The sequence below is a fragment of the Hyperoodon ampullatus genome, assembly GCF_949752795.1.
Source record: "Hyperoodon ampullatus genome assembly, chromosome: 18".
In the NCBI taxonomy this organism is placed as follows: Eukaryota; Metazoa; Chordata; class Mammalia; order Artiodactyla; family Ziphiidae; genus Hyperoodon; species Hyperoodon ampullatus.
The window spans coordinates 51,327,128-51,350,953 of record NC_136931.1 but is presented as its reverse complement, the minus strand read 5'-3'; the positions used below and the strand labels follow the sequence as shown (position 1 = coordinate 51,350,953).

At 56.3% G+C, this 23,826-nt stretch overlaps 1 protein-coding gene across 1 annotated transcript in view; it reads right to left on the bottom strand.

The window, feature by feature from the left end:
- POU2F2 (POU class 2 homeobox 2) overlaps positions 1–23,546 on the bottom strand; it is a gene marked incomplete at its 5' end in the record, with an annotated part of 59,802 nt that extends 36,256 nt beyond the window's left edge. The window contains one exon of the mRNA XM_079723197.1: positions 23,500–23,546. The remainder of the gene's footprint in view (positions 1–23,499) is intronic.
- Between the last annotated feature and the right edge of the window lie 280 nt (positions 23,547–23,826).

Below are 23,826 nucleotides of genomic sequence, written 5' to 3'. Positions count from 1 at the left end.
GACAGAGGGGCCGAGTCTGGGCCACACTGGGCGGGTAGGGCCTGGCAGCCAGGCACGGGGAGGCCTGGGCAGGAGAGATGGTGGCCTCTCAGCTGGAGAAGAAGCCTCAGGCCATGCTGAGCAAGGCAGGTAGGGCCTGGGAGCTGGGGAGCAGCGGGGGGCCACTGGGGGTGCAGGGAGCCTGGGAGGGAGGCGGCACAGGGGAGGCCAGGCTGGGCTCAGGGCTGAGCGGTAATTAAAGGAGACGTAGGGGGCTCCCCAGGGCCAGCGGGGCTGGTAACTGACACACGGGCCCCATTGCTCCGCTCATATTTCTCACCGGATCGATACGTTTGACTCCCGACAAGACAATAATCGCTTGTACGCGGCCAGCGAGTCGATCAAATACATTATTAGAGCGAGGTCCCCTGGGGGCCCGGCGGGGAGTGGTGGGGGGGAGCAGCCAGCCCACCGGGGACAGCAGAGTGGGATTCTCCACCCCTCAGGGCCCCCAGCCATGGCCTCTTCCTCTCGACCGCCCCTGGGGACCCTCTCTGTGGCTTGGTTCCCCAGCCTCTTTTTGCATCCGGCGGTGTCTGGCGACCTCTCCACTCAGCCCCCGGCTGCATCCCCACTCTGCTTGGGGACACAAGCAGTGTTTCCCCAAAGTGCTGCCTCATCTGTAGGGCTGTAGCATGTGGGAGCTCAGAGAGGCCCCTCAGACCCCCAGCTTGGCAGGAGGGAAGGAGTCTGGGTTGCCTGTGAGTCAACAACTGGGCCAGAATATGAACTTGAGCCTAAAATTCATTGACATCAACCTCCCTTTGCATCTTAGCATTCGGCCTTCAGCAGAGCTCAGGTGAGGGCAGTCTCTGGGGAGTTGGGGGGTCGGGAAAGCTGGCTGAGGGGCCCAAACGCATAGGAAAGCAGGATGAGGGGTGGCAGACAGACACACAGACGAAAATATATCTGGTTGGTCCTACAGCAGGGCCATGCAATCCTCCAACAGGCCTCTGATACTATGGAATCAAACCCAGCCTGGCCTGCCCTGGCACTGCTTGTCCACCTCTTCCTGACTTCTGGGCTCGAGCCTTCATTTCCTGTTTACACCCCTGCTTCGTCCTCAGCCCTGCCCTCAGAACTGCTTCTCCAGTGGCCCTAAGTCAAGACCAAGCTATAAGCACCCGATGTTCTGCTTAGGAGCACCCAGCATCCAGGGACTTCAAATGTTGCTTCTTCTCCATCGTCACCGTCATCATCAAAAGCAGCAGCATCACTATCTATTCTGTGCTAGTTGGGCCAATACATTATATCTAATCCTCACGACAATCTGAGGAAGTACGGTCTGTTATTATTCCCCTTCTACTGACAAATTGGAGCTCAAAGAGGTGAAGTCACTTGCCCCACGTGAGTGGTGCAGTCAGGATTCAAACCCCGCCCTGTCCTCCCCACAGCTTGCTCATTCTCCACTCTGCCACGGGTCTCCTTAGAGCTTTGAATGCTCCGCATCCTCCAGTAGACAGCCGGCAGCCACTCCCTGCTCACTCGGGAACACCGGAATCTCCTCACAGCCCACAGCCCAACCCCCACAGCCCTTAGAGCCTGTTCTTGGTATTCAGCAATGTGTTGGACCCCTGATCCACCAGTTCCTGGCTGAAGGTGGGCCAACCCTTCCCTATTTCTTTCAATTCAAACATTTCCTACGTGTCCCTTATTGCCAAGCCGTGGGCAGGGGGCTGAGGACCTAGAGCTGAGCTGGATCTGACACACACCTGCCCTCAAGGAGCTCACAGTCCAAGGGGAAGACTGGAGTTGATGAAAATTTTCTGAGATTCCATCACTGGCTCAGTACACATCCGAAAAACTCTAGTCAAGGGTGAAGCCCAAGACACAGAAGGGCCTTTCCTGCCATAGAAAGATTGGGAGGGCTCAAGCTTGGATGAGAAAGATCCAGGCAGGGTGCCATACATCCGACTTGAGGCTGGATTTGATGTTGTAGGTGGAAGGCTTTTGAGCAGAAAGAGTCTGTGTAAGGGAGATCCACCGGGGACTGGTGTGAGACCAGGCTGGTGGGAAGAAGCTGGAGGCAGGAGGACCAGAGGGGAGGCTGGGACAGTGGTCCAGAAAACAAGAGAGAATGGGGCCATGAGGATGCAGATGAGAGCACAAATTCAAGTGAGAGTCTAGAGAACTTTAGTGAATCTGCAAGTGCGCAGCTGAGCGGGGCGCTCAGACCATCACTGTTGGACAGCAGGAACGGTAGCAGAGTAAGGGAAGGTACTTAGGTCGGTGCCGGGTGGGGGGAAGATCAGCAAGGTCTGTGGACCAGGAAGCCAGCAGATCTGAATAAATTCACATCGACAGAAACACTCCTCATGCATCTCCTGCCCACCACCAGTTTCCCAGACCCACCAGCAATCCCAGGAATCCACCTCAAGCAAGAAGAAATCAAGAAGCATCACGGTACGGCTCAAAGAAGGTAAAAGTCAGAAGACCAACCAGGTCCCCACACTGAAACGGGCCATTTGGTGACCTAGGGCCAGCCCTCTGCACTGTCTGGGCCTCAGTTTCCGTATCTAAAAGTGGAAGGTGGGCTTGGAGAAGCACTCGAAGACTTCTTCCAGCGCTAACATTCTGGAGCTTGAAAGAAACAAGAACACAAGATGGACTGCTGGATCCACTAAAGGCCACGGCCACACAGCTAGACTGAGGCAGACCCAGAGTCTCCCTGACCCCAAAGCCTGTGCCTAAACTGCCGTGCTGGGCTTGCTTCCCCTCACCTTGGTTTGTACGCATCTCAGACCGCAGGGTGCTGGAGAACAGGGTCCTTGGCCTCATCACCACAAACCCACCAGGGCATCCGAAGAAGCCAAAGAAGACGGTGGCTGGCCCTGGGCCTTCCCTGATGAGGCTCTGCCCCTCGGCGCACGAGCCGCCACCCACCCCCAGGCTGCACACTCACTCCAGCCCAGATCTCCCACTCGCCCAGCACCGCCTCTGCAGGCTCACAGCCACTTCTGTCCTCCCAGCGCAAGGAGCTGTCCAAAGGCTGAAATTCAAGAGCCCTCACCGTGGTCCAGAAGCCCTCCAGTAACTTCCCTGCAGCCTCCAGGAAAGCCCAGCCCCCTCACCATGGCCTCCAGGCCCCTGCAGGACGCCACCTCTCCCTACGAGAGCACTATGCTCCAGCCACACTGGAGAAGGCCAAGTCTGCCCCCATCTTGGGGCCCTTGACCTTGCTGACGCCTGCCCTAGAACACTGTTCCCTATCTCGTCCCTTTCCTCTGATCCTTCAGGACTTAGTTCAAAGGCTGCGTCCTCTGAGAGGCCCTCCCTTAGCCACTCTCCATGCCAACAGCCAGTTTTACTTTCTTCGTAGCTCTCTCTGGAACTCAGCTACTGTCGACTTGCTTTACTGTCTGTCTCCCCTCTGAACTGTAAGCCCTCTGAAAGCAGTCCTTTTTTGTCTTGTTTCCTGTGATATTCCCTTCTGAAATAATGCCTGGCACGGACTAGGTGCTTGAATCCTATTTGTGTGTGTTTTTTTAAATTTGTATTTATTTATTTATTTTTGGCTGCACAGCTTGCAGGATCTCAGTTCCCTGGCCAGGGATTGAACCCAGGCCCCCTGCAGTGGAAGCGCAAAGCCCTAACCACTGGACCACCAGGGAATTTCCAAATCCTATTTGTTGAATGAATAGATCCTTCCAGGCTCCCACAGCCCACAGAATGAAATCCAAGGCTGGCTTTCCAGGCTCAAGTGGATGTGGGCCTCTGCTGACCTCCACAGGCATATTGCCCCCAGAGCTCACCTTCTTCCTCTGTTCAACAACTTGGGTTCCCCTACGTGCCCATCCTCCACGCTTCCTGTGTTGGCCACCTCTACTGTACTCACCGCTACTGCCTCTGCTCAAATCTCCCCTGTCTGGAAGCTGTTTCTGGCTCCACCGGAGGCCCAGTTAACAGTAACGGCCTCAGTCTTCCCACAGCTCAGGCAGCATCCTGGGCTTAGCACTAATCATACTGCATTGAAATTCCTTCCCAGTGAGGCTGCCCCCACAGGGCAGGGCTGGAGGGCAAGGTGGGGTTTGATTCATTTTTGTGGAATGGAGCCCAGCACTGGTCTGCATATAGGCCCAGTTGAATGAGGACATCTGCCCCGCAGTGATGTCTGAATGGGTGCATATAAGCACTGATCTGGGAGTCAAACATCGGAGAGTTTGGAAACTGGTTCGTCCATTCACTTGCTGTGCGACCCTGGGCAAGTGACTTCACCTCTCTGAGCCTCATGCTCCTCATCTGTGAAATGGGGGCAGTAACATGGGCTGATAGGAACTTCATTAATCTTTAAAAAAAAATAGTTCCCTGTGCTATACTGTAGGACCTTATTGTCATTAATCTTAAATATAATACTGACCACCATGCACAAGGAGTTCAAAAAGTTCACAAAGTGTTTATCACATCAAGGTTTGAGGTAGAGAAAATCAGATGCCACCAATAGGACAGTGGCTCAATAAATTGTAGCATAGTCATACTCAGGAAGAGGATGTGATCATGAAAGATAATAGAACTGATCTATGGATAAAGGACATGGAAAGTTCTCCAAGACACTGCTGAATGAAAAGGCAAGTTGTAGAATGATTTATACAACTTAATATCATTTATGTAAAACACATACCCAAACCACTATGTATTTTCTTTTCATTTTTCTTCTTTTTTTTTTTTTTGCGGTACGCGGGCCTCTCACTGTTGTGGCCTCTCCCGTTGCGGAGCACAGGCTCCGGACGCGCAGGCTCAGTGGCCATGGCTCACGGGCCCAGCCGCTCCGTGGCATGTAGGATCCTCCCGGACCGGGGCACGAAGCCTCGTCCCCTGCGTCGGCAGGCGGACTCTCAACCACTGCGCCACCAGGGAAGCCCACCACTATGTATTTTCTATGGGTGCGCAGGTATTGACAAATGCAGAGGAAAAGGTCCGGAGGGTAACTAATTAATGACAGCTACCTTTGGTGAGGGGACCAGGACTGGGAAAGCAGAAGGGACTCAAATGGGATTTAAACATTTTCTGTTATGCTTTTGGTTTTCAGAATGAGATTGTATTCAGTTTTTTGTTTGTTTGTTTTGTCTGCGTTGGGTCTTCCTTGCTGCACATGGACTTTCTCTAGTTGCAGAGAGTGGGGGCTACTCTTCGTTGCGGTGCGTGGGCTTCTCATTGCAGTGGCTTCTCTTGTCGCAGAGCATGGGCTTTAGGCACGCAGGCTTCAGTAGTTGCAGCACGCAGGCCCTAGAGTGCGTGAGCTTCAGTAGTTGTGGTTGGCGGGCTCTAGAACACAGGCTCAGTAGTTGTGATGCACGGGCTTAGTTGCTCCGCGGCATGTGGGATCTTCCCGGACCAGGCATCGAACCCGCGTCCCCTGCATTGGCAGGTGGATTCTTCACCACTGTGCCACCAGGGAAGTTCCCTGTATTCAGTTTTTAATCAAAATTAGAATATATTAAGTGTGTTACAGGTAGCTAACTACAAAGAAAAGAAAAGGAATGAGTATCCCCCAAAGTGAGGGCAGAGGTTACCTCCAGCAGGGAGGGAGGGATAGGGAAGGTTTGAAAAGGTCACAGGGGTGGGGGGTTCCTGGGCTCTGGCTGCCTTCTTTATACAGACGTAGGTTGTGATCGCACAGATGTTCACTTGATAAAGACTGATTAAAATGTACGTTTATGACTCCTTCCTTTACAACTGTGCTTCCTGCAGGCAGAGGCCAATTCGCACGTGTTGCAGTATCATCTGCTCCCCACCCCCAATTCACGCCCAGAAGCCGATGTTAGGGTGCGCCTCGGTTGCAAGAGCTCTGAGGGGGCCCAGGCCGCTGTCCAGGGTACTAACGGCCAAAGCCTGGGAAGCCTCAGGGAGACCAGCCAAATAAGACAGCTTCAAGACGCCTTATCCTAATCGGCCACTGCCTGCCTCTAATATGTCACCTCCCAACACTCCTCACCGCTCCCTCACTTCCCCCAGGCTGGCTTTCTGGTCCTGCAGCCCAAGCTCTGATGTGACTCAGGACCTTTGCTCTTGCTCTTGCCGCTGGCCTGGTGCCATCTTTCCCCAGATATGCCCGTGGTGCGTGCCCTCACTTATTCCAGGAGCCCACTGACATGACCTCTCCACACAGAAGTCTTTTTTTTTTTTTTTTTTGGTGGTACGCGGGCCTCTCACTGCTGTGGCCTCTCCCGTTGCGGAGCACAGGCTCCGGACGCGCAGGCTCAGCGGCCATGGCTCACGGGCCCAGCCGCTCTGCGGCATGTGGGATCTTCCGGGACCAGGGCACGAACCCACGTCCCCTGCATTGGCAGGTGGACTCTCAACCACTGCGCCACCAGGGAAGCCCCACCCAGAAGTCTTTTTGATCATCTCACCTCACATAGTCTTTCCTCTCCTCATCACTCTTCATCCTTTACCAGGTAGAATTTTCTTCCAGCACGTGTCACTAACATTCGAGTTTCCATGTGTTAATGTGCTTGTTTATCATCCGTCTTCCCCCCCTTGAACGTTCATGCTGGGAGGACAGGGAGCACGTCCGTCCTGTTCGGTTTTATCCTCCTTTTTAAAAGGGCCGCAGGTGCACAAAATTGCATTAATCATAATCCCTGGTTCCCGTCACACTCCCATCACTGGCCTGGGCAGAGCCCTCTTCCATTATTTATTTGCTTATTTATTTTATTTATTTTTAATAATGTGTTCATGTGAAGCCACCACTTGACATTCAGATTAGAACTGTGACAAGTCACACTGATTCGTGCGTGACGTGTGCACCGCTGCGTCCCCTGTACCCGACACCTAGGAGGATCCGTTTGCTAAAGGAGAAGTTGAGGGGCACCATGCAAAAGGAAGATCACGGGAGCGCCCATCTGGCCTCACAAGCAGGTGGAGAAGAAATCAAAGGCCAGGCCCTCCGCTAAGCTCCCCTGTCCTCCCCGGTGCTCCCACCCCCTGCTCAGCCTGGCCAAAGCCTCTTCAAGACGATTCAACCCTACACCTGCACAGATGGCCCGCTGTGCCAGACCCTGTGCCAAGACATGGGGACACCAGGCAAATCAGCCTTGGCCACGCCCTTGGGGATTCTCAAACCTCTATGCACTCCTCCTTCCCCGCCCCCCGGCTCCTTGATGGTCCCATGATTATCATAAGTTATAAGAGCCGGCACCTGTCTGTGTAGCCACGTGCTCCGTGCATCATGTCTTGGCATCTTCCCAACGATCCAATTAAGCAGGTGCTGTTATTATCCCCCCGCTTTTCAGAGGAGCACCCTGAGGTGGGTCAGAGCCAGCAGGTCAATTCCAGAGCCCAGCTCTGCTTACCACCAGGCACACTGCCTGTGTTACACTGATCGTATGCATCCCCTCGAAAATTCGAGCGGTCCTGGGCCGCCTGCATCTCTGCAAAAGCAACTGAGGATGATGGGAAAGGTGTCAACTTTGAAGTCACATCACAGGTGGTTAGGTCCCAGCCAGAGGGCTCAGTGAGGCATGGGGCGGGGGAGGGGCGGGGGTGTCATGTGGCCCAGGTATTATATTCGTGAAGGGCCTCATTAAATGAGATGTGCATTTTTGATTTTACAGTTGGGTGCCACTGCCAGACCATATCACCTGTAGGACGCTCTGAATTTTGTTTTAATAAATCCTGCAGTGACCTTGTAAATATCAGTCAGTGTGGCATCTTGTCGTTGTCATTGCTTAGGGCACAGCCTGTAACTCCATTTTGGCCTTCTTTCATTCTTAGCATACTGGGAGGCTCACAAATGAGAAGTGGCCTGGCCTCTCTCAGCCTCTGTTGAGCCTGCTGAGTCCTTGCTATGTGACTTCAAGCAAGCCACTCAACCTCTCTGTGCCTCGTCCGGAATTGTGCAGTCTCTGGGCAACATCCGCAGAGGGCCCTGTTCCCCAAACATTTATTCAGAGGAGTTTAACTTGACGGAATCGGGTTGACTCAGACCATATGAAACATAGTCCCTGCCAACATGGAAGCAAACTCTGAGCTCTGGACACTTGAAAGAAAGTGAGGGCTCTCGGGAGAAGGGTAGGTTTTTGGTGTGATAACCATTTACTGAGATGGCGACAAGCTCCTGGAAGAGCTCAGGGACAGGGAATCTAGAGTTCTGCTTTAGACAGTTAAAGGAGAAACCCTGAACTACGGTTAGAAACACTTTGCATGCACCTTTTCATTGAATGTCCTCCACACTCGACAAGAGAACGATTGTCACCATGCCCATTGTACAGATGAAAGAACTGATGCTCTGCAAGCTTGAATCATTTGCCTGGGACCCCACAGATGGAACCAGGATTAGCATCCAGGCAAGTGGACTCCACTTCGACCCCAGACCCCTGTGGGCCTCTTCCCTTTGGCTCAGCAGGAAACACTGGACTTGGACCTGGGCTTGCCGCCTGAGACATTCATGTGCCTCTCATCCCTGACCCATGATGGCCTCCTGCCAATATGAGCCGTTCCCTAAAAGCTTTCACATTGCTGGCCCACCTTGAGTCACAGCAAGTCTGGGCTGCACACTGAACGGTGTCCCTGGGGCCCTGGTCTCTTCTCCAAGCTCACATACCTTCAGACCCGCTCACTCCCTGCTTACCTCCTGGAGCCTCTCCAGGAGAGGCCTCTCCCTTACCTTCACACATGACCTCTTTCTGACAATGGACTTCTCCTCAGTGCCAAAAACACCAGGCACCTTGAGGTTTGTGTGGAGAACACCAAATAGATAGAACGCAGGGTTCTGCCTCCCAGAGATTTCCCCAGAGGCAAAGCAGCACCTGTCCGGTGAGGGGAAATCCCAGGTGTGGGTAGGGTCAGACCCTCGCTCTGCCTGACCAGCTGCGTGACCTTGGATCGGCAACCCCACTTCTCTGAGCCTTGATATCGGCACAATTCCAAAGGTTCTCCCCGATTCCTCCACTCCCCAGGCCACCACCATCTCTGGCCCCAGTGACATCAGCGGCCTCCTCCCTGCAGGTCTCTGTGCTTCCACGCCTGACCCTGATAGTCCTGTCTGCTCCCCACACCCAGAGAGGGTCTTTCTGAAACTTAATCAGGCTGTGCTGCTCCCTTGCTTCAGACTTTTCAGGGGCCTCCCTGCTTTGGGGAATAAAACCCAAACCCCTTAGTCCGGGAACTCCCTGGCGGTCCAGTGGTTAGGACTCCGCATTTTCACTGCCGAGGGCTCGGGTTCAATCCCTGGTCAGGGAACTAGGATCCCGCAAGCTGCACAGCGGCCAAAAAAACAAAAAACAAAAACAAACCCCTTAATCCAGCCTACAGAGTCCTGTGTGATCTGGCCTCTGCTGACAGGTCTCCTCTCTTCCCCCACCCACTCTCCCCTTCACCTACCCTGCTCTAAGCCTTGCCGCCTCCTCATACCAAGTTCTTTCCTACCCCAGGCCCTTTGCATGTGCCGGTCCCTCTGCCTCGAATGCTCCCTGCCTGGTTAAATCCTACTCATCTTTCAAGGCTCAGCTTAAACGTCTTCCCCTCTCTGTGTTGGCTCCCTATTCTTGTCTCTCCTTTAGGGGACTTGATCGCAATTTCTGATTTTGCATTTAATTGATATTTACACTTAAAGATCTGCATCCCCTCTTAGTTTTTCGGCTCCATGGACATCAGCTGTGCCAGTTTTGTTCACTTCTTTATCTCCAGTGCCCAATACAGGGGCCGGCACATAGTAAGTGCTCAGACAAATGGATTGTTTATGGGGACAAGGACCAGAGGCAGAGGATTTGAATCTTCTGAGCCTCAGTTTCCACTTCTGTCAAATCAAGATAATAATGCCTCAGGACTTCCCTGGTGGCGCAGTGGATAAGACTCCGCGCTCCCAGTGCAGGGGGCCTGGGTTCGATCCCTGCTCAGGGACCTAGATCCCACATGCATGCTGCAACTAAGAGTTCGCATGCCACAACTAAGGAGCCCATGTGCCACAACTAAGGAGCCCGCCTGCTGCAACTAACACCCAGTGCAACCAAATAAGTAAATAAATAAATATTAAAGAAAGAAAGATAACAATGCCTTCCTTACAGGTAGTGAGGCGGTGAGGGTCCCAAGAGACGATGAGTATTGACGGTGCTTTGGGGAAAATGCTCTTCAAATATAAAAGCTCGCAAGAGCTGGAACCTCAAGGATGGGCCAGAATCAGAGGACAAGAGAGGAGGGCATGGCCATTTGTCAAGTAACTTTATCTGCCAGACATTTTACATCTCCTTGTTCACTGTCTCCTATGAGATGTTGGCACTGACCCAGAGGAAGAAATCAAAGTTCAGAGAGAAGAAACCACCTTCCCACAGTGTCACAGCAAGTCTGTGGCAGAGCTGGGATTTGAACCCTTCACAGTGAGGCAGTCATGTTTCCCATGCACCTCCAACAAAACTTGACCCCTTGCAGTGGTTTTTTTTTTTTTTCCATGCAGAGTGGCATGCGGAATCTTAGTTCCCCAACCAGGGATCGAACCCATGCCCCCATAGTGGAAGCACAGAGTCCTAACCACTGGACCACCAGGGAAGTTCTCTCAGTGGGTTCTTGACAGACATTTGTGGGTTGGACCAATGAAGAGGGCCTGAATGGCAGTCCTGACTCTGCCAGTCACTGGCTGGTGATCTTGGGTGAGCCACTTCCCTTCCCCGAGCCTCAGTGTCCCCATTTGCAAAATGGAAATAATGATCATGCCTACCACCTAGGGTGGCCGGGGGATTCGGCAAGAGCCCAAAGGTCGAGTGCTTAGCATGCAGTGAGCGGTCCATGAGCAGCTGTTACCTTGTTAATCTTCCATGTGAGGGAACAGCACGAGCAAAGGTTTGGGGCAGATCAGGGAGATGATGAGAAGCCGGTGGAGAGAGGGTCATCAGAAAGGACCTCTCAAAGGAGGGGCATCTGGAACCAGACAGAAAGGGACTCCCAAGGCTGCGCCTGGCTGTTGAGGAGGGAAGAGGGAAGCTGTGGAGGGGTCTCCTGATCTCCTTCCCCTCTCTACTCTACCAGACCCCTTACTTCCTTCCAGGCTTCCCAGGCCTTGGCCAGAATCCCTTACACCTCAGTCACCTGCTAACCTCGTCTCCATCCCAGGGCCCAGGCCGGCTCCAGCTCAGCAGGGCCCGGCCTTCCCTACACAGCCCACAGGGACCCTTCTGTCTTCTGTTAGTTGGAAAACTATAATCTGAAGATAATACCAAATAATTCATAAAGGTGAAAAGTGAGAACTGTTTTAGGCGTAAGCAAGCACGTGACATGTGAGTAGGTACGTGTGTACATACGTCACCTTTTAAACCAAACTGCCTCTTCCTATGTGCCACAGGGATCCAACACCGAGCTCTCTAACCCCCTTGGCAAAGGGGTCGCTGCGAGGCCCGAGGGGTGGGGGCATGCGGGTGCAGCGTGAGTGCAGGGATTCGTTGACGGGTGGGTCGCTGAGTCCTCGGTAAAGGGTGGAGGCTTGGCAAGGAGACCCGGGGTCATCTCAGAATCCTCCTCCTCCGCAGTGTCCCCCAACTTCCCATGGATTCAACCCACAGGTGTCGGAATCCCTCTGCTCTTTCCCCCCCGCACCCGCTCTGCCCCATCTCTGCACCCCTGTCCCCAGCTCCGCCCCATCTCCCGCCATCTCCCTCCCTCTCTCTCTCTGTCTCCTCTCCAGCCTGTATATTGCCCCCGGGTCCTTCCTCACTTCCTCACTGGTTCCACACATATCTCCTGAACACCATCCATGTGGCAGACACTGAGCTGGGGACAAGTGAAGCAGCCCCTGCCTTCCAGAGCTGACAGAGGAGGTGGCCCTGGGGTCTTGAGTCCATGCCCTGCGCTGCTCCCTAAAGCACCATTCTGGTGGGGCCACTCCCCTACCCAGACAGAGAGGGGACAGCTTGCATCCTAGGCTCTCTCCAGCTTCACCTTCCCCAGCCGCCAGGAGAAGGGGAGAGGGCAGGCTTGCAGCCTTGAGATGCCTTGGTAGGGGCGCCCGGGTGGAGGGGTGCCCATGCTCCCCGGCAGAAGGATCCTGTCCCCCACTCCCTCCCCAGAGAACTCTGGGCCTTCGAGGCACAGGTTTTCCGCAGGAGGGGCCAAAAATGCCCTCTGAGCAGGCGCACTTTTCAGGGGCAAACCGAGGTTCAGAGCAGGCGCGTGACTGGAGCAGAACCACACAGCAAGTCTGTGGCAGACAGACAGGACCCAGCCCCAGTTCTCCAGCTGCACCTCTGCAGGTGTAGACCCGGCCGCCCTCCTCCCGACACTGGCACCCCCGAGAGAAAGAGAGAAGCGTCGCTGAGCTCTGTTCTCTGTGCCTTCTGCTGCCTCTCCCAGGACCTGGGCCTCTGTTTATTTCCCCAGCTGTGGGAGGGGAGGTGACCCAAGGGGGACTGAAGTGAGAGGGGCACGTGGGGGGACAGGCAGGACAAGAAAGTTCGAGGGACAAGCATGCAGCCGGGCAGAGAAGGAGGGGTGCAGGGGAGGAATGACCAGGCCTGTGCAGGTAGGACAGAGAGGGATGTGGAGATGCTTAAATCCCTGGAGGGAGAGGCAGCAAAAGACAGGAGAGTCACACAGGGAGAGACAGAGACAGAAAGATGCAAAGACAGAGAAACAGAGGCGGGTAAAGTGGAAAGAGAGACAAAGAGAAAAAGAGAGAACAGAAAGTGGGAGGAGGAAGAACAGGCGGGGTGGGGCCGCCAGGACCTTCTGTAAATTGTTTCCCCGACACCCTCTCATCTGGCCCTCACACCCGCACTCCTGCGGGGTGTGTGGCGCGGTCCCCAGACCTGAAGGGGCTGAGGCGGGTATGTGGGAGGGGTGTCCAACCCCAGCCTATCTCCTTCCCCTGCCCCCAGCTGCCTCAGCGAGGCAGGGGCCCAAGTTCCCTGTGCAAGGGGTAGGGCAGACCCTGGAGGACCACGACGGGGCGCCCCGGGGGTCCTCCCCCACCTGTTCTTGTCCCCCGCCTTCTGCCCACGCCTCCCTCAGCCTGTGGCCGTCATCTCCCTGCCTGCCCACGCTGACACCCTCCTGTCCATCCCTGCGCCCCCCAGACCACTCATCCAGAGACCACCTCTCTGCTGCCCTGCGGGTTTGGGGTTAGGGAAGGGTGCCCAGCGGCCTAGCTAGGGAGGGGGCTTGGTGGATTATCCAGGATGTCCAGGACTGCGGCTGATGTGGACCAGGAGGAAGAGGAGGGGGTCGCGGTGATGGACGATGCTGATTCTGCAGTGGGGGGGGCGGCAGGAGAGGGGCTGGCGGAGGGCTGGGGGAGGGGTGGTGAAGACGCGGGCTGTTGGGGGAAGCAGGACCAGGCTCACATTTGGCATTCAGGGCAGCTGACAATAAAAATGCTTTATTGCCAAGAAACTGGATCGATCGGGGCTGGAGGGGGCCGGCAGGGGGGACGCGGAGGGCTCAGCGCAGAGACCGGCGGCCGGGCCTCCGCAGCGACCAGGGCCCGAGCCGCCCTCCCCCGTGCGCCCCCCTCCTTGCCTCCTGCCCTTTCTCTCTCCTGCAGCCACCGCTTAGTTCTTATTATATTTTTTCTTATATATTTTTTCCCCCAGCTTCTCCTGCTCCTGTTATTTTTTTTTTTTCTTTTAATTTTTTAAAAAACTCGCTGCACTCCCAACGCCGCAGGCCGGGTGGGGGTAGGGTGGAGGCCTCTGCCGAGGCCGGGCCCCAACCCATAGGGCGTCCAGAGCTGCTGGCTCCGGGCTGAGCCCCACTTTGCTTCCACATCCCCCCACGCCCCCGTCCAATCAGACTCCCCCCAAGATATGGGTGCCTATCTTCCCCTGCCCCTCATCCTAAGGGCCTTCGCCCACCCATGAAATGACACCCCCCTCTGGTGGGCTCAGGGCCCTGGCTAGGCCTTCCTCCCCTCCCCCCTACCTGGCCCCCGCGCACTCCCAGAGCCATTTGGCTGATGGTCAGAACTGTCCGTCAAGGGGGCTCTGAGCCCTTGGGGACCCAGATGGGAGGAGGGAAGGGGAGAGGTCGAGGGTCAGGCCACGTGCCCTCTGCTCAGCTCTGTCCCCTCCCCCTTCCTAACAAAGGGAGCAGCGGCCTGACACGGGGTGGGGGGGGGCGGCCTGGTACTGGGGGAAGCAGGGAGGTAAGAGGTTGCGGGCATGGCCGTGGGCAGGAGGCGGGGCTGGGGCCTGCCTCCTCTGCCCTCCCCCTCGGGTCAAGGCGAAGGTGATTCCTCAACCTCTCTCGGAGGCTGGGCTGGGAGGGGAGGAGGATCTGGACAGACAAAGAGCCGAAGCCCTGGGGAGTTGGATGCTGCGGGGGACGCACCTGGGACCCAGGCAGTCCTGGCTTGGGGGGGGGCAGCAGACACCCCTCTGGCCTTGGTCTCACCCTCCGGATGGCCCTCCCTCCCCTCCGTACCAATCCCTGTGGATCCCAGAGCCATACCGAAGCTTGGGGAGGGTTGGAGCTTGGGGGTGGGAGGGAAACTGAGGCCCAGAGAGGAGACAGAGGCAGGGTTGGATCCAGGATGGAGGCACAGCCCCAGGTTCTCAGCACTGTCCCGGAGGAACCTCACCTTCGTTTCCCCTTCCTGCCCAGTCAGAGGAGCCCTAGTTGGCAGGGGTGGGGTGGGGAGTAGGCAGGCGGTAGAACGTTCTTCAGAGAGGGCAGAGGAGGCTGAGGAGAGGGAGAGGCTGTCTTCTCCTTTCTCAGGCCGCTGGGGTGGGCGGACCAGGAGAAAGGAATTCTAAATGTGGTCTGTCTCTAGCACTGGCCTGGTGCAGTCTCGAGGTGGAACTCCAAGTCAAAAAGGGCAGAAAACCAATGTGGACAGAGCCCTCCAGTGCTAGCGATGGCTTTGGAAGAGGGCGTTCAGAGAAGTTCTCTGGCTTGCCCAAGGTCACACAGCAAAGAAGGAAGATGTGCACTCCCGTCCGTCCTTGACCTAACCGGACACTGCCTCTGGGCCTCCCACCTGCCCAACCCGACTGAGGGCCAAGGGGAGCTGAGGCAGTGAGTAGCTGTGAGCCCCCCACCCCCCATGCCCACGGGACAGATGAAGAGCCTCTAGAGAGAGAAAGAAACGTGCACAACTTCTGTGCTTAAATTCTTCTGCCAAGGTGGCTCTCAGGGAGAGGACCACAGCCAAGAGGAAGAGGAGGAGGATACAATGGGCCTCTTTTGAGGGGGGGCGGTTGGAACAGGCCCCCGTGGCCTGCCAAGGGGGCCCCAGACGGGCCAAGGGCTATAGGGGGTCCCACTGCCCTCCCCCAAACCTCCCCTCCCTTCTCTCCCTCTCTTTCTGGGCTGGCTATCGACCGGCTCTGTGACATGGTAGATCAATACGGCAGGGATATAAAGCCGGCCGGCTGCCTGCCTGCCTCTGCCTCTCTCTCTCTCTCTCTCTCTCTCTCTCCCCCGCTTGCCTTGCTTCCCTTTCCCGGAGCCGCACCCAGGCCCCACCCCCCACCCCCGTGTACCCCTTACCCACGCCTCTGAGGGGCCAGGGCCCCCCAGCACCACCCCCTACAGCAGGAGGGCTTAGGGAGGCTGAGAGGTTGAACAGCCAGGAGAGGGGGTGAGTACGAGAGCGGGGAGGGAGGCAGATGGGGATGGGGGTCACGCTGGCAGGTAACAGGGCTGGGAGAAACTGAGGGACAGACGCCCTGGGAGGGCGCAGGCATCCCCTCAGTTGGAAGCAGCTCAGGGAGATGGGGCCCTTTGAAGGTAGGAGACGGATGGACCTCTGGGAGGTGGGCAGGGGGTACCTGGGGGCTGGGGAGACATTGTCCTGAGCCCATGGGGGCGGGGGAAGGCCTGGGGGGTGCTGGATTAAGCTTGGGTGAATGGATGCCAAGAACAGTGGGGCAACCCCCAGGCAGCCTGTTGCCCACCCCCAGAACCCTGGCTTCCCCCTCCTTGGGTCTCTGTGGGCAGCTCCACGTTGGCCTCGCCCCAGGGCCTGGACTGCACTGTGTGTGGGGTTGGGGGGCGGGGAGGGCTTGTGAGGCATGGGACAGGAGATTCCAGGGGAGGGCTGTGATGTCTGCGTTGCCATACGTGTAGGGTGTGTGTGTGTCCCCGGTGTGCCTGGGTGGCCGTGACTTTGAGTCCTTCAGCTCTGTGTGGGACTCCGGGACTGTGTGTCCCCGAGTGTCTCAGCTACTGAGTCACCTCTGTGTGACCAGGAGTCTGTGGGTGTGTCCCAGGGGACTCGGGGGCTCCGTGTGTGTGTGTCCTTCCATGAGTGTCTCCTGTACCTGGATGTCCCCAAATGTCTAAATATGTGTAGGCAGATCTGCCTGTCCCTCGAGGAAGTGTGGGTGTGTCCCCGGGAGCATCTCAGTGACCTCCAGTGCCCAGGCAGTGTGGCGGCTGCGTGTTCCTGTGTTCCAGGAAATCTATTGTGTGTGTGCGCGAGCCCCCATCCACGTGTATCTGAGCATGGATGGTTCTGTGAGTGTCTGGGAACCATGACACAAGTCCCCATGTGTCCATGTGTATGGATTCTGTGCCTGTGGGTGGGTGTAGGTGTGCTTGTCTCTGGTGTATTGGAGGCTCTTTCTTTTCGAGAGTGTCAGAGATCCCGTGTGCACTCCATGCATCTGTGTGACTTCAGACGTCCCTGTGTGCCGATACCCGAGTGTGTTTCCGTGAGTGGGTCGGAGGCTCTGGCTGTGCCCCCGTGTGTGTCATGGTGACTTGGTGCATATGATGGTGTTTCGGGTTTGGGGGGGTGTATCTGAATGGGGGAGGGTTCAAGGCCGAGACTGCCACTGCGATGCTGGCTAGCCCGTTTTATCACTACATCGTCTCCAAATCCGAACGTGAGGGCCTGTCTGCCTTCCTTCCTTCCTTCCCTGCCAGAGGCCCCAGACCCCTGCCAGGCTGGGCCCAGGGCCCCCTTCCCCAACCACCTTGGGCGGCCGGACCTCTGCTTCTCAGCACCCCCTGCTCTGGAGGAGGCCACCTCAACTCCACCAAGCGACCTCCGTCCCTCCCAACCCCCCCAGCACCACCGGCTCCCCCCACCCTCCCCCCACCACAAGTCCAGTCCAACCCAGACAAAAGCAATTACTCCTGAGGTAGGATGTGAGTGTGGGTGTTAGAACAGAAAAAAAAGGGGGGGAAGGGAGGGGGGAGCGAGAGACACACACACACACACATACACACACACACACACACACACACACACGGGCAGGGATGGACAGCCAGAGACCCGCAGAGACAAGGGACAAGAGAGACACAGAGAGTGTGAGAGAACAGACGGGGAGAGACAGAAGATGAAAGAGACCAGAAGAGACATAGACAGACACAGGAGGCAAAGGCAGAGAAAAAGAGCAGAGGAAGGGCAAATGGAGGACCCGATGGAGAGACACACAGAGACAGAGACCGGAGAGAGAGAAACAGAGAGCGCCAGAACAGCAGAACCAAAAACCCAGGGATGGAGCTGCACGGAGAGGAGGTGCAGATAAAGAGAGGACGGGGCCAGAGACAGGGAGAGCTAGAAAACAGAGCGGGGGGGAGAGAGAGAGAGAGAGAGAGAATGGGAGCGATACACAGAGGAACAGAAAGACAGTGAGAGAACGAGATGAGGTTGAGAGACAGAGAGATAAAAGACAGACAGGGACAGGCAGAGGAGACAGAGGAAGTGAGAGACAGCTGGTGAGAGGGACCCAGAGAGACAGGCAGCTAGAGGTGGAGACGGGCAGCTAGAGGGAAGTTGATAATGCAGGAGAGACAGACAGCAAAGCTGGAGCGGGGCTGAGGGGAGACCAAGTCCAGAGTGACCTCGAGCGTGCTTTCTCTCTCTCTCTCTCACACACACACACAGACACACACACACGGCTTCCCCCCTCCCCCAGGCCAGAGTCAGGGGTGCCCAAACGCTCCCCACGGCCCTCTGGGCTCCTGTGGGCCAGAGCAAAACAGAACCAAAAACCCAGGGATGGAACCGCGCAGGAGGGGACAGGAAGGATGGACAGGGAGAGTCAGGGCAGCAGCAGGGAGGGGACGGCGCAGACTGGGCTCAGGATCACAAGGGCAGGTGGGAGCAGTGCATCCCTCCTGCCCACTCCGTCGCCGTCTCCCCTGCCACACACAGGGACACACACACCAAGGGCCTCGGCCATTCCTTACACTCTGCCAGGCACAGCACACTGGTCAGGGGGTGGGGTCCCCGAGAGCAGGCATGAAGCGAGTCCCTCCTGGCCCACAGCCTCGCACACCTTCCCGGCTGACCTCAGCCCCATCTTTCATTTTTTTTTTTTTTTTTGCGGAGCACAGGCTCCAGACGCACAAGCTCAGCGGCCATGGCTCACGGGCCCAGCCGCTCCGCGGCACGTGGGATCCTCCCGGACCGGGGCACGAACCCGCGTCCCCTGCATCGGCAGGCGGACTCTCAACCACTGCGCCACCAGGGAAGCCCAGCCCCATCTTTCTTATTGCCCCACCCCCAGGCCTGGTGGTCTCAACAGCACGCTGGCTCTCACGCTCACACGCTCTCTGCTTTCCTTCTGTCTCTGACTCTGCTTCCCGGCTGACTTTTTTGCTGTCTCCGTGGCTCTTTACCTGCTCTTCTCTGTTGCTCCTTCTCTCCAGGCATTTCTCTGTCGTGGGATGCACTCTGGGTCCCCCCGAGTCTCTCTCTCCCACTCTACTCCTCTCTGGCGTATTCCTGGACCCCCCCTTTCTCAGATGACCCCTCTGGCCCTCCTGTCCCCTCACGCCCCAAGAGGAGGACGGCCGATGGCCGTGCAGGGGCCTCAGAAGCTGTCCCGGAGTTGGGGGGTGGGGCACCTCCTTTCTTGCTTTTCCTTCAGGTGCTTTTTTTCCTTCTCTCTTCCTCACCCCCCTCTCCCCACCCGCGGCAGGTCCACATCTCCCCATGGCTCTCTCTGGAGACAGAAAGCTAGACATGGACCCATATACACCCTGCATGCAAGACGGCAAACAGATCCAGGCTCAGAGGAAAAGGAGGCAATCAGGATGGGAGGAAGAGGCCAGACATGGATGAAGACCAAGACAAGGAAAAAAGAAGAGGCTGATGGAGGTGGAGCCCCAGGGAGAGGAAGAGGAGAAGAGGGAAACCAGAGACCTGCAGAGACCGGCGGGCAACATGAGCCGGATGATGCCAGGCGTGGGGGTGGGGCGCTCACTGCTGAACATCTAGGGTCAGACTCTGTGACCTGTCCGCTGCCACCAAGCCCTCACCAGTGCCCTCTGTGTGAAATCAGGGTCAAGTGCCTGCCCTCAGCCCCTGGGGCTCCATGCTTGCCGGGACGGTAGGCACTTCGGCCTTCGTTCGCTCTAGGACTGTCTGGGATGCCAGGGACTCATCGGTTCCAGAAGGTGTAAGAGATGCCAGCCACTTTCACCCCCTCTGCATCTGTAATGCCCCACCCCATGGCTGACAGCCACTCCCAGTCCTGGGTGGCTGGCAGCTGTCTCCACCCACCCAGGGCCAGCAAAGGCAACCAAAGGGATCTCTAGCGGCTTCCTGGCACCCCACAACGAAAAACAGCCCCTCCCATCCCAACTCCACACCCAGCGAGGAGCGCCACCACCTGCCTGCAGCCCGGCCAACCTGCTACAGCAGCACAGCCCGGCCCTCAGCCTCACACAGCCGTGGCCCATGGACCAAACCCTGGGGCCTGCCCAGCAGCAGCATCCAAGGAGCCACCCCCGCACCGAAGCTCCAGCCTGCCCCACACCCCAAGGCCACATGTGTAACAGCACACACCCTATTCCTGGAGCCAAAGCCCTCACCCCGGACACAACAAGAGAGGTGGCTAAATGGGCCTGGGGGATCAGAGAAAATCCCAGGACCCTAAGGGGACCTACTGGCTTCTTGGTTCTTGTCTGCAGAACACCTGTGCTGCCACGCAGGCCTGCACTTCCCGGAGCATCCCAGGGCCACACCTGCACCCTCCAGAGAGGACGTGCCCACCTTGCAGCTCAATGTCTTCTTTCTTACACAGCCCTGGGTGCTGTGCAAGTCGCCTCACCAGACCTGGCAATGGAAGCCGGGTCTCACCCACCACTAAGCTCCTGCTTCCGAGGTATTCCAGGCCCCCTCGGGGTGTGCGGGCACTCTAGGCAGGCCCCGGCACTCATGCCAGAGTCACCTCTGGGACCCCAGGGCCTGGTCCACACCGAAGGCCACTGTGTCTTTTTGTGGAAGGATGAAAGGACAGAAGGGAGGGAGACAAGGTGGGGACACAGCCCTGCTCCTGCCTCAGATGGCCACGGGGACTCAGACCAGGCCAGCATCCATGGCCCCCAGGAGTGACCCCCCCAACCCGAGCCATAACTTCCTCCTTGGCTTCTCCTAACCCTCAGGAGACGCCTTCCCACCCCTCCTCCCAAAGACTCCCTGAGGCCCCCCAGGCAGGTGAATTACATCCTTCTCTTGGGATCTAGCGGCACAAGGCTCAGCACAAAAGAACCCCCAGGAAATGGTGGCTGAAGGAATAAATGGATAGATGTGGGTTTATGTGTCTATGTGTTCACTTATTTATTCATTCAACAAATACTTTTTTTTTTTTTGGCCATGCCATGTGGCATGCGGGATCTTAGCTCCCCGACTGGGATCGAACCTGTGACCCCTGCAGTGGAAGCTCGGAGTCCTAACCACTGGACTGCCAGGGAAGTCCCCATTCAACAAATACTTAATTGAGCATTTACACTGTGCCAGGGACTGGGTGTCGACGTGTTAGACAAATAGAGACGTCTCTCCCTGCCTCAGCCATGAGGCTTAGGGCAGGGAAACACTACCCGGAGAATATACGATCAGATACCGTGACAATGGGCAAGAGGGAAGAACAGGGTAGGGGGGCCAGTCCAGGCCAGGGGGGTCGGGGAGCCCTAGATGCAGATCTGAGAGAGGTGGAAGGGTGAGCCCAACCAAGAGTGCAGAGAAGGCCCTGGCAGGGGTGGGAAGAAAGCCAGAGGAAGGGCCAGGGGGAGTGAAGGAGGGGGAGCCGCGGGAGTGCCAGAGGCAGACCAGCACCTCCAGGGCTGGAGGGGGTCTCGCTCACCCTGGGCTCCATGCTCCAGCTCCCTCCAGGGCATTGAGGAGGCCTCTGGACATGTTTGGGGAACCACTCACCTTCCAAGTATGGTTATAAAGCAAAGACAATGGGGGGTGGGGGCAATGTTCATTGTAATTGTTTTGCAACAAAATTAAATACCTAAAAGGGTGTGGCTTCCTTCAAACATGTGTCCCTGGGAGGCTGAACTTTTCCTGGAACCACTCAGATGTCTTGGCAACAACTTTCGAGGCCAGTTTTAGTTTATGGACTCCATCAACAAAGCATCTCTGTTGTATAACTGTCTCTAGTTTCTATCGAAACACCAACAAGTAGCCCCAGTATGATCCGAGATTAATATTAGCACTGCTAAATTTATCGGAGTTGGCTCCAAATAAGACTTCAGGTGTTCCCTTCTCCACCCCACCCCACAAATCAAAATCCTTCCCAAAGCACAAAGATTGGCCACACGGAGATTTCAAACCTGGAGTGGATTTTGGTGAAATGGAAGAACGAGAGCTTGAAGTTCAGACAGACCTGAGTCCAAATTCCGACTCTAGCATTAAGGTTACCATGGTAACCTTAGGTAACCTTAGGCCCACTGCGCCTTCCTTCTCTGTGGCTCAGTTTCCTTCTCTTGCAACAGTGACTCACAGCTACTTCACAGGGTGGGAGGGAGTGCCCAGAACAGGCCCTGGCATAGAGGTGGCCCCTAATAAACATCAGTTTCCTTATTAGGATATAACAGCTCTCTGGCACGTGTTACCCTATCTGTCATGCGTATGTCCGTGAAACCTTGGATACTTAACAAACATCTATCTGAACACAAAGAACTAAAATCACATCCCTGACTGCAACCTCCATCAACTCTGACACATAATTGCTTTTAAACACCTCTGTTATCTTAGCCCAACTTTCAGGCATTTCTCAAAGGCCAGCCTCTAGCCCCCAAATGAATTCTGCAGCCTGGAAGCTCCTTGACCTTCTTTTCAACGTCAAGAGCATCAGTGGACATGATGGTTCCTGGGAAAGCTACACTTCTGGTTCCCTGGAGAAAGCACACATCGTGTAGTTCAGACTCCTACATTCCTTACCGGCTAGAATAGGGCCCATGGATGAGCTTCGGGGGGGTCTGTGAACATCCTGAGGTTGGAGCACAATTGGGTAGACACAGGGATGAGTTTTCTTGGCAGAAAGTCTACACTAAATATTGTAAAACTGGAAATCCATGGGCCAAAGTTTGCCTGAAACACGTGGTTTGGACCACAAGGGGCTTTTTGAAATTTGGGGGTAGTTGCCAATATTGAAAAATCGAGAGATTTCACATGAAAGTCTGGACTTCTGGCTTCTCTTGAAAAATCGGAAAATCTGGCAAGTGGCGGGTACGTCTCTGCTTGGGGACGGTCAGTGGGGCTGAAGAGCAGCTCCCCCACCCCTGCCCATGCATTTTCCGGTCCACCACGGTCCCTACCACACCAGATCGCAAACCCTAGCCTACAGCTTTCATCTGCTTCTTAAAGTAAGGCTGTGACCAACCCCCGCCCCACCCAGAGCAACGAGGCTATGAGGGCAAGCAGAGGCCTCCCTGGGGTCCTGAGGCCTGTGGGTTAAACTGTTCTGGTTGGGGCAGCACGAGGCAGGGTCCCACCCCAGAGGCCCTGTCCCTACCCCTCCCCAGATGCTCACTGCCAGGGCCTCACCAAGCTGAGTGGCACAAACCCCAGAGCAGATGCCCAGAGCCTCTGCTTCCTGCAGAGCTGAGCGGCTAGAGGACTCCTGCTTCCGTCTGAGAGTCTCAGTGGGCTCCAAGGAGGGGCCTCACAAATCCTCACTTGTTCAGGGGAGCTTCCAGCTGCATTTCAGGCTCCTGATTCCTGAGGAGGCTACATGCTTTCATGGAGTAACTTCTTTCATCCTCACATCCTGTGTGTGTGTGTGTGCAGGGGTGCTGTTATTACCCTCCTTTGACAGATGGGGAAACTGAGGATCGCACAGCTGGCAGCGGGCAGAGCTGGTGCTGTCTGGCCCCCGAGCTGGAACTTGAAGAGCCTCACTAGGCTTCCATCCTCGGGACAGCGAGTAAAGTGGGTTCTGTTATTATGCCCTTTTATAGACGAGGAAACGGAGGCTCTGACTGTCCCAAGTCCCTCGCAGTTAGGAAGGGACAGAAAAGAGATTCTGACACGGGAGGGCCTGACCCCAAGCTGTGATCTGAGCCACCAAGTTACCCCCATCTCTCTCCTACGGAGCCTACCTACCACTCATTGGCAGAAATCCCCACGGTCACCAACATCCAGACCCACGGGTTTGGCCAGAAAGCCGCAGGACACACAGAGGATGAGAACACAGATCAGTCCGAGGAACCTGGCAGAGGACAGAGGCAGGACGAGGAAGGGCGGCGTCCCCGGGGCGGGGCCGGGGGTGAGGACGGGAAAGCAGGGGCTTCCGCGAGGAGACTGGAGCCGGAGCACAGCAGTAAGCAAAGCTCTGGGACCGTGGCCCTTACCTCTTGGGCAGAAGCAGCGAAGCTAATACATTCAAGCCACCAACCCGGTCCAGTAGAGAACCTGGAGAGAGAGGAGAAGGGAGTGAGCATCCTGAGGAAATCGTGAAACGTCGCCACCTCGGGCAGAAGGAGGCACTCCTGGGGCCAAGGGACCCTGCTCCTGTCACACCATCAGTACCCACAGGTTGGTGAATGTAAACTCAGGTCCTGAGAGCCACTGGTTACCTTCATTTCTGGGCTCTAAGCCTCAGTGTCCCCATCTTATGAATGGGGATAACTGATGCCTTCTCTTGTAGAACATCTGTCTTTCCCAACAGACTGGAAACT